A 9,974-nucleotide genomic window follows, 5' to 3' on the forward strand; every position below is an offset into this window, starting at 1 on the left:
TTTTCTGGCTTTCAGTTCAAAGGTTATTCGAGAGAACAAAACATAATGGGCATTGATAAGGAAAAAAAAAATGAACTCAAATTAAAACGGCCACGACAAAGAGACACTTCTATTTATAGTTGATAGGTTGGACTAATAGCTGAAGCAAGATTTATCTCCAGAATGCGGAAATACGAGAGCAGGTAAACTGGCGCGGGAATGGCCGAGCCATCAGATTCTGCAAATTCAATGGGAGGCTGGAAAAAGACCTGAGGCAGCTCAGGATGGAGACTATGGCATGTCCAAAATGATCAGATACTTTGCATTATTCCAAGTGTTTGATACACGTCTCCTCTCTTATATGAATGATTAATGTAAAATGGTCCGTGGGAACACTGAAATCCACTCGGTGCGGACATTTCCGACGGAAATCAATGTTGCAATCAGCAAAAAATTACAAACAAGAAGTTTTGCTAAATGCTAATGAATCTGTTCTGATGGTGAACAGGAAATATGTATGCTGCTGGATTGGATGAGCTCCATCCGAATGAATATATCTGTTAAATAGTTAATTACTATTCTTGCCTCAGATTCCCTATTTTTGCTGTTGTAAAATGTGTCAAAATTGCAAACGAATGGGGCACTCTGTCAGCCGTGGGAACTTTGATTGCAACTTACGCCCGTGAAAGCAGCAGCGATCCATATATTTAGACTGGATCACGAGGATCAAGTATTGTCAACACGCACCCCACCACCCCCCCCCCTCCCCCCGCACCTCCCCTCACCCCCTCAGCCACCACCGTCACCCACCCCGCCCACACAACCACAACCGCCACGCCTCCAAGCGAGTCTCAGCATCAAAATCCGTGTAAAATCTCATATCTTCCAGCCAGTGTTATGCGCACATTTTAAATACAATGGGTGCCAGACCCTTAACGGATTTACTGGTGTTTTACTCCTTCCAGTGGATAGTGGTTATCAAAATAAATTCTAGTGATACTAGTTAAGGCATAACGTTATCCGATTGCTAATGGAATATTAATAATCACTGGGGAAATCTGAAATAATTATCATTTCACTTTTCAGTTTCGGAGTTTCCCGGATTATTGAGCTTGCACATTGTTCCCCCACCCCCCGCACCCCCCTCGGAGATTATCCGGCGTCAGCAGGGAGGAACCAGAAAGGGATTTTTTTTTTTACCTGAGCAGATGACACCGGCATCATAAGAATGCGACCAGGAATGGTGACCCCATGCATCTGAAGCACACTCCCGCAGAGCGCGTTCGTTCCCCCTGCACTGAGCAACCCGGAACACAACGGGACCAGTGCCTTCACCAAAGTGAGCCCGGCCCGGTGCAGAGACCGCTGGCCCGCAGTCCAGCTCTCGACACACGACAGCGGCATCCTGCAAGTCCCAGTTGTAAGCATTCACTGTCCCCCACTTTTCCTTGTAGTGAATCTCCACTCTTCCAGCGCAACGACTGCCCCCATTCACCAGTCTCAGCCTCACTTTCTCTGCGAAAACATCAGAAAATTCATCAAACTTTTACAGGACAGATGAACAAAAACTTACACACGCACAGTTTCCCAGCTCACAACTGTCTCATTGCAAAGTGAAATGGAGGGATGTGAGGGCAAACGGTTTTGAAACAGACTTCCAATAAATCCTGGTGCTGTTATTTTAAATGGGTAGAACGATGGGACTAATATTTTTTAAATGCTGCAAAGGAGAATGGGTCAGAAATCAGAGGGAAGATTGCATCACTGCAGGAGGTCCAACGGAATGCAGGTTGCGACAATATATTTTAAATGCAGAGGTCGTACATGGGCGCCGGAGGAAGGATCGGCTGTCTATCGGGCTCAGGATTGATTGGCTAAACGAACCAACCGTTTGCCCTTACATCCCTCCATTTCACTTTGCAATGAGACAGTTGTGAGCTGGGAAACTGCGCATGTAATTTTTTGCGGTTCGTTTAGCCAATCTCCCGCCTCAGGGAAAATCGTAATCAATTTACCTCGGTTCAGAGCAACCAATATATCTTTTATGAAAACAACAGCAGCAATCTTTTAACTGGTATTAACCGGCGCCCAAAAGGCACCGATAATGCTACCGGCATTCAGATTTAAGAGAGTGGAGTAGTAGAGAAAGCGGAGCATATGAAATGAAATAATGATTACCTGATGCAGGAGCCTGACTGTTCCCTGGTCCGCCTGAAATGAGATGGTGATAATTTGAGTTCACCGGCGTATTTAACAGTTCAGTCCTGCAACCCCCGTATTTTATTTTTACTTTACTGTTAACCATGAACTTAGTTCTCCATTTATATTGCCCTGGTCTCAGCCTCTGTCTTGTTTACATGTTTTGCTTTCAAACAGAACAGACCTTTATGTTGCTAATTACAATTTGGGATATTGTCCTCCTCGCAGTTTACAACAGTCCCAAGCTCCGTTTGATCCGCAAACGTTGAAACTGACCCCTGCAAACCTAGACCCAGCCCATTAAACTATATCAGGAATAGAAAGGGCCCAAATGCCAGCCCCTGGGAACTACACTACAAACCTTCCTCTACAAGAAAAATAAAAATCCATTGACCATTGTTACCCGCTTCCTACTTTTGAAGCAATTTTACTTCCGCCTTTCCCCTCCCCCTTTTATTCTATGAGCAACAACTTTTGTCGCAATTCTATTGTGTGTCTTTTATTGGTACCTCAAGAAACTCCAGCATGCTTGGTAAACACGATCTTCCCTTCAAACACCCATGTTGTCTCCTCCTTATCCATCCATATCTTTTTGCATGTGACAACTAATTCTATTCCGAACAATTGTTACCAGAAGCTTGCCCAGCACTGAAATCAAACTGACAGGTTTGTAAATGCTGGGCTTATCTTTTAACCATTTTTTTTGAACAAGGACATGCTATTTGCAATTCGGCAGCCCTCTGGCACCTTCCCTGTGTCTAGCGAAGACAGAAAAATGATGGCCAGTGCCCCGAAATTCCGCTCTCACTTCATACAATATACCTCAATGAATCCCGTCCGGTCGCAGTGCCTTGTCTAATTTAAGCAGAGACAGTATATTCAACACTTCCTCCGAATCATTTTGAGCCTTAAGTTCGACACCTCTTATAATAGCGAAGAAATGCCATTTTTTCTGCAAGATGCCTAAATCAGTAACTTATTCAAACTGTTTTCACAAAACTCAACGGCGCCTGGGTACATTTTCTCATTTTGGTATAGATCATCCGAAACCTGGCTTCACCATCGCAACGATGCCCTGACCATCGTCCTGTTCTTTGGAGAATCTTCGGGAGAAACAACAGACAATTATGCCATTCGGTCCATGGTGGCTAATCCTCCCTCTTTGAAAAATCCAACTTCCTTTTCCGCATACCCATCAAGATTGCGCTGGCGATTATCTGAATGTGGTTTAGCCGTGTGTAGCTGCACTGGAAAAACGGATATTTATGAATCCGCGTTCAGCCTGATGCGGTTTTTAAGGAATAACACTCTCAGTGATATTCCTTAAGGATTGTTTGCATACCGAAGCCACGTACGTCATGGAATGCTAAAATATTCTTTACATTATATTAAAGATTCAGCATTTGTTTGTTCAACGTTGGAGCGTTTGACTTGTCTGCAAATTGTTCAATGGTGGGTATTCCAATTTTCTACGGACGAATAACAGTGATTTGCTTGGTGTGGCTTTAATTCATAAGTCCCTAAACAAAGCAACCTGTAAGATTGGTTCACGACTATCCACAGAACTGGCTGTGGGTCGTTAGTGCTCTGTTGTACGAATCCTATTTTACACAGTCTTCACCGACGTGCTCCATCGTTTTACATATTGATGATTTTAAATCGACAATCTCTGCGTTTATTGGATACGTTTGTTACATTTTCCCCCTCAAGATGCAGCTTTTAGGTTGACTGGATCCCAATCCCTTGACCAGAGGGTGCTTCACAAATCTCCGTTAATTTTCTAATCTCCACCTTACAGTGAATCGACAACGTTGACCTTTCAGTGCCACCCCTAGTGACAATGTCTCTTAACGTTATCATTGTCCTCTTCTATCACCGAGTGATTTTTAATATGCAATGGGATACTGATACTAGTCATCAGCTGTGATTGCCCAGAGTTCTGAATGATATCCAGTTCTCCAAGCATTGGAGTCTTTCAGCCCTGGGTTCTCTATTGTTAAGAAGTGCGTGACTGGATAACACTCCGGAGCCTCAACATTCTCTCTGCTAAGACTCAGCAAAGTCCCTTTCACCATCTTATCACAAAGCAGTGCAAGATGAGAATGGATAACATTTCAATATTTTCTGCACAAGCACTCTGGTCCTTTTCACTGAATTCAGTTTTTCAATGATAATAGCCATCTCCACCCTACCTAGATAATCAGGCTTGGCCAATAAATTCCAGCCAGGGCAACAACGCTCATGTTTCTGAAAGAACATCAACAATCGACACATGGTACTCTTGTATTCGCCTATTTTTCGGTATTTAACGTATTAACTCTGTTAAATGATCATTCATTTCATGCTTTTGGCTACTTCTTTCGCTTGTATGTAAAATAATTTGCTCTCTACCGTCTTTTCCCTCACGATTCCTAAACCGCTCTCGTTGTTATTTTGGTCAACTTTTGAATGTGTTTCATTGCGTACGTTTGCCTTATTCACATATATATGTCTGTCTAACAGCATCTGTGGTGAAGGAAACAGAGCTAACGTTTCGAGTCCATAAGAATCTTGTTCTACGGACTCACTCCGCAGGTGCCCAGAGGCCTGTTGAGTATGTACAGTATAATCTGTTTAATGTCAGATTTCCAGCATCCGCAGGATTCAACTTAATCATCCACATATGAGAGTGTCTTCGACGATAATTAAGAAAAAAACTCATTCAAGACGTAGGAAATATAAACAAGTTAGGGATATCGTTGGGCTGCAATTTACCTTCCCGAATGGGATTTAACTAAACAGGAAATTCAGTAAGTCATAGAGTTTTTTTATGACAAGAGATTCCAGGGTTATGTGATGCAGGGGTAAATGGAATTGAGCCACAACCGGATCAGCCATGATCCCATTGAAAGGTGGAGCAGGTTCGAAGGGCCGAATGGCCTCCTCCTGCTCCGAAGACATATGTTCCAAAGCAATTGCACGTAAATAAATCTCAATGTGCATTGAGTCCGCAAAAGGTGCAGATATTGCCTTGCACAGTGCTGACTGTGACAGTCCCGATTCGCACATTGAGCACTCTGTACTTCCAGCAGACTCGGTTAATGCTGCTCGTTCAAAATTCGACATTAGCCTGCTTCTTCCTTACCAGTGGCTTATCCAACAAGGGAAAACAAGCCGCTGTGAAATGTCCAGTTCAATTTAAATAATCAATTATATTTTGAGGAAAATAACCTATGATGATTCATTAACTTTTAATGGCAAAATAAAGTCTAACCTATAATTTTCACAAACTGTAAAATAAATGAAAAATATTTACCTACTTGAATTTGGAGATCATAAAATTAAAAAAAAAAACACAACTTATGGTTTGATTGTTAAATCCGCATACCAACGTGTTTTAACTACCCCCTGTATACGATCCTACATTTGAGTAAATTATGCATTCCCCCTGTAAATTTCGATTCATCCCCAAACCCATTGGTAGAAAACAAAGTCTAGTCAGTGCGAAATACGCATTTCTAAGGGATACATCACGGCATTTACATTACTCTGTCAGAATACTCCCCCAACGCTTAAAGATCAATAGGAATATATTTTTAAAAATACTTATTTTATTACGTTTAATATTTTTTCTGTAACAAATGAGTGGTTCGTGCAATTTAAATAATTCACATTTTACAAATGCCTCGAGTTTCTAGATATCAAAATCAATCAAGAAACATTTAAACATTGATTTCGCTCTCAGTAGCGTTTCCTTAAAGTGGAATATCTGTCATCTGATTTTAAAAGTACAATTCTAATCTTACAGGCACGAAACTTAGTTTTAAACTCCAATTGAACGCACATGCCTCGGCTGCTTGATTTCTTTCATCCTCTGCGGCTCTTGTACAGGCATAGCAGAAAGAAAGTGAAATTATGAGCAGTTTATTTAGATCCAGCCTGCTAGTCGGGGTTGGTCTGAGGGTATTGGAGACGGGCGTGATTGTTGAATCAGCGCGTCTACACCAGCCAAAGCTACACCTGCTGCCGACTGAACTCAAATGGGCATTTTTATGGCAGATATTTCACAGCAAAAATGTTGTCTCAAACTGTTTGATATATTGAATGTAAAGCGAGGAGAACGTTTTTCAATTAACCCTCAAATATCAACTTAATTGGTTGTTACTAATAGAAATATAATTCGCTAAATTAAGCAAGTATCAGATAACAGTTACTTTCTTTTTCCTTTCGGATAGCCAGTATTTTCTTACATATGAGGATTCATAAATATAACATTGGGAAATTGAAGGAAATCATCACCGAAATGCGCAAAAAGATATCGAGCGTGTGGAAAGTAAACATAACATAGCCCTGAAAATCTGTTTGAAAAATATGAAATGAAATGGGAAATACTTAAGTTGACTCAAATAACTATGTGTGCATGCAGAATGTAGCGACAATGCTAGAATTTGTCATAAAGGGTACCAACGAGTGAATTATCAATAGATTTAGAGAAAACACAAACACAAATTATGTTTGGCAAACGTACTAGAGTGTTTTGAGGGTGTAACAAGCAGAATAGGCAAGGGAGACCCAATGGCTCTGGCGCCCTTGAATGTTTTTGAAAAATTCCCATAAAAAGAGGCTAAATGAAAAGTGCAAGGGATTGGGGGCAATATATTGACATTGTTTGAGAATTGTTGTTCAGGCATTAAATAGAGGGTCGGATTAAATTAGGCTTTTTTCAGGGTGGCTGCCTGTGATATGTCCAGTGCTACACTTGGCCCCCAGTTATTCACAGCATGTAAATAAATGAATGAGAGAAACAAATGCATTATTTCAATCTTTGCTGCCAATATGAAACCTATGGGTATATCATTGGTGGAGTGGCTTCTCAGGGGCTTCAAGGCGAGTTACAAAGTCTGAGTGAGTGGGCAAATACACGACGGATGCGGCATAACTTAGATAATGGTGAGCCTATCAACTTCGGTTTAAAAAAAACAACAGAAAGGCAGAGCATTATTCAAATAATGCTACATTTGGAAATGTCGGCGCACAAACGGACCTGGTTGCGCTCTTGGGCCTATCACTGAAAGCAAGCAGGCCGCTGCAGCAAGCGGTTAGAACGGCAAATGTTATGATGGCCTGATTTGCGAGACGATTTGAGTGCAGGAGTAAGGATGTCATACCGCAGCTATACTGAACCTTGTTGAGGCACATCTGGAGCATTTGTGCAGTTTTGTTCTCTTAATTTAGGGCGAATACAATTGCCACAGGGCAGTGCAGCAAACGTGCACAAGGCTGATTCGTGGGAGGGTAGGGATGTCATATGAGGAGAGATTGGACTACATTCATTGGAGTATGGATGAAGGAGAGGGGACCTCATGGAAACACATGGATTCTAAGAGGGCTGGACAGAGTGGGCTCAGTGTTGATGTTTCCTGTGTCTAAGGGATCGAGGACAGGGGGACACAGCTTCTGCACATGCAAAAGCTCATTTGTAGATGGCAGAAATGACAGAAGAGGAGAAAATTCTTCAACCAGACAGTCGTGAACCTGTTGAATACGCTGACACAAAAGGCTGTGGAGGCCAATTCACTGAATACATTTAAGATTGAAATCCATAGGTGTGTGGACTCTAAAGGTGTGGAAAGTTTTGGGGAGTGAAGTGGAGCAAGCAGCTGAGATCTAGTATCAGTCAGGATTCAATTGGATGGCGGAGCGGGATCGAAGGGCAGAATGACCTGCTGCTGCTCCTATTTTCCATGTTTCTTTGAATTAAAAAAGTGTTCAGAATTATTTAAGTTCCTATTTTGGTCGGCCTTCTCTAACTAAATTACTTTTAAGAGCTAATTCCGTAAAAGATTCAGAAACTTCACTAACAACATCTTCTGAAGTGATGACTAATAACAAAAACAATCATGAATATCCATTGCTTCGATGTTCCTCATCTAGCTAAGGTGCTACTTACAACACTCTTATGAGAACCAAGTGCGTAAAATAGTTTTAGCTTCATGAACTGTACCACAAGGAATTTATGCACATTTACAATGAGGATTTTGTGACAGAAGAGTGTGTACGGGATCGCTGGGTAGTCGATATTGCTTTCACTAATGTTCTACACACTGAGTTAACCTGCATCCAGAATTAGAAGCACGCTTATTGAACGAAGACAACACACTACTTCTGACAGCGACTTTTTAAAATGCCAATTTCTGTCCTAATCTGATGTGTCTGCGGAGAGCGACAGTGGACAAAATGAAGCTACCGGCCGCTGCACTTTTGTTTGCTTTCGGTTTTATATCCGAATTTGCCACACGACTAAACTGTGAATGTATTTTAAAGTATAAGCAAATGCAAAATATTCAACAGTCCAATTAAATCACTGAACTAATTGTCATGTCATGTTTGGTACACTTTCTAACACTGTCCCCTGTTGACCTTGAGGTCGTGTGTTCCAGCCGTGTTTAGAGGCTAAAGCACAAATCCTAGGCTGACTTCTTTTATCAGTGCTGAGTGTGTGGTGCATTTTCGCACACGGTCTCGTTTGAATGATATATTAAAAGGGCGCCCCATCACCCTCTCGGACTTCATGGGGCCGTGCTGTGGGTACATCCTTTGCCGCGTTTCATACAGACACAACACCGATTGTATTTCAAAATGGTACCTATTTAACAGTAAATCTCTTTGGCCAACACTGAGTTCGGCAACCCCGAGATTCCAATACAGGCATGTCACTTTTAACAGGAAAGGAGAATCATTTCCCAATTGCAGTTAGAACAATTGAAGCAGAAACATGAGAATTCAAATTATGGATCAGATGGAATCCTGCAAATTACATAATCCGTCAAAATATCAACACAATTCGATTGTAAGGAATTACATTATTGAATAAAGCCGATCATTGTCAATAACTTGACGCCGGGCACATGCCCAACATGTTTCCCCAGGCTGTCGTACACTATTTCTAACAGACTCAATTTGAAAAGCACTATCACATTTTAACTGAAGACTACGCTTTGTGTAAATGCTGCCGGAGGAATGCGTTTAAGGGGCAAGTTCTAACATGTCACTCAATTAAACAAAATTAACTATAAACTTTCGAAGACATCATGTACATCCACATTATCTCAACTTGTTCTGTGCTAAAGACTGATAATTTTCTTAGTAATGCACATAGCTGAGATAAATTTCAGTGTATCAATAGGTAACTCAATTCATTCCATAACTCACAGTTCAAAAGCTGGAATAGGACCAAACCGAGGAAGGAGGGCGGCATCATTTGTGCTGCCAGTCACAGCTAAAAGACTTGAGTATTAACGGGAAGATGGTCGCAGACACTGCACTGACACTCCACTGCCTTCTGATACCCCAGATGTCATAGAATTGATTGTTTGACAGAAAACAGTGTTTCCTTACACATAATAAATATTTTTGACACTATTGAGAACGGAATAGCGTGCCTTTAAAATGCACCAATCAGAATTAATGTGACCATGAATGGATACAATGAACGAATTTTCCAACCATCACCCTGTCCTGAGCAACTATTGACGTTCAACAGACCGAATTGGAAATGAGTCACCGACGTGACATTGAAATCATAGAATCATAGAGGCACAGATTGTAGGTGAGCTGGGTGGAAGTGGGGGGTGGGATGTGTGGAGGTGGGAGCGGTGGAATGGGTGGCATTCGGCTCAGTTACTTTGAAGGAAATGTCCAATTTATCTCATATACACAGATCTTCTCCATCAGCCTTCCTAACAGGACTCCTCAAATGAATCTTCAATTACCGTTGAAGATTCCCACGAGAAAATGATGTTGTTACTCTTTAAGGT

The 9,974-nt window shown here is 41.6% G+C and overlaps 1 long non-coding RNA gene across 1 annotated transcript; it reads right to left on the minus strand.

Annotated features, from left to right (window-relative positions):
- Positions 1 to 1,438: 1,438 nt before the first annotated feature.
- LOC121275031 lies at positions 1,439 to 9,441 on the minus strand. Its single transcript, XR_005942345.1, has 3 exons — positions 9,370 to 9,441; positions 2,158 to 2,190; positions 1,439 to 1,494 (listed from the first exon to the last, which is right to left on the minus strand). It is a non-coding gene; the product is annotated as an uncharacterized LOC121275031 (long non-coding RNA).
- Between the last annotated feature and the right edge of the window lie 533 nt (positions 9,442 to 9,974).

Source organism: Carcharodon carcharias (assembly GCF_017639515.1).
Source record: "Carcharodon carcharias isolate sCarCar2 chromosome 40 unlocalized genomic scaffold, sCarCar2.pri SUPER_40_unloc_2, whole genome shotgun sequence".
Taxonomy (NCBI): domain Eukaryota; kingdom Metazoa; phylum Chordata; class Chondrichthyes; order Lamniformes; family Lamnidae; genus Carcharodon; species Carcharodon carcharias.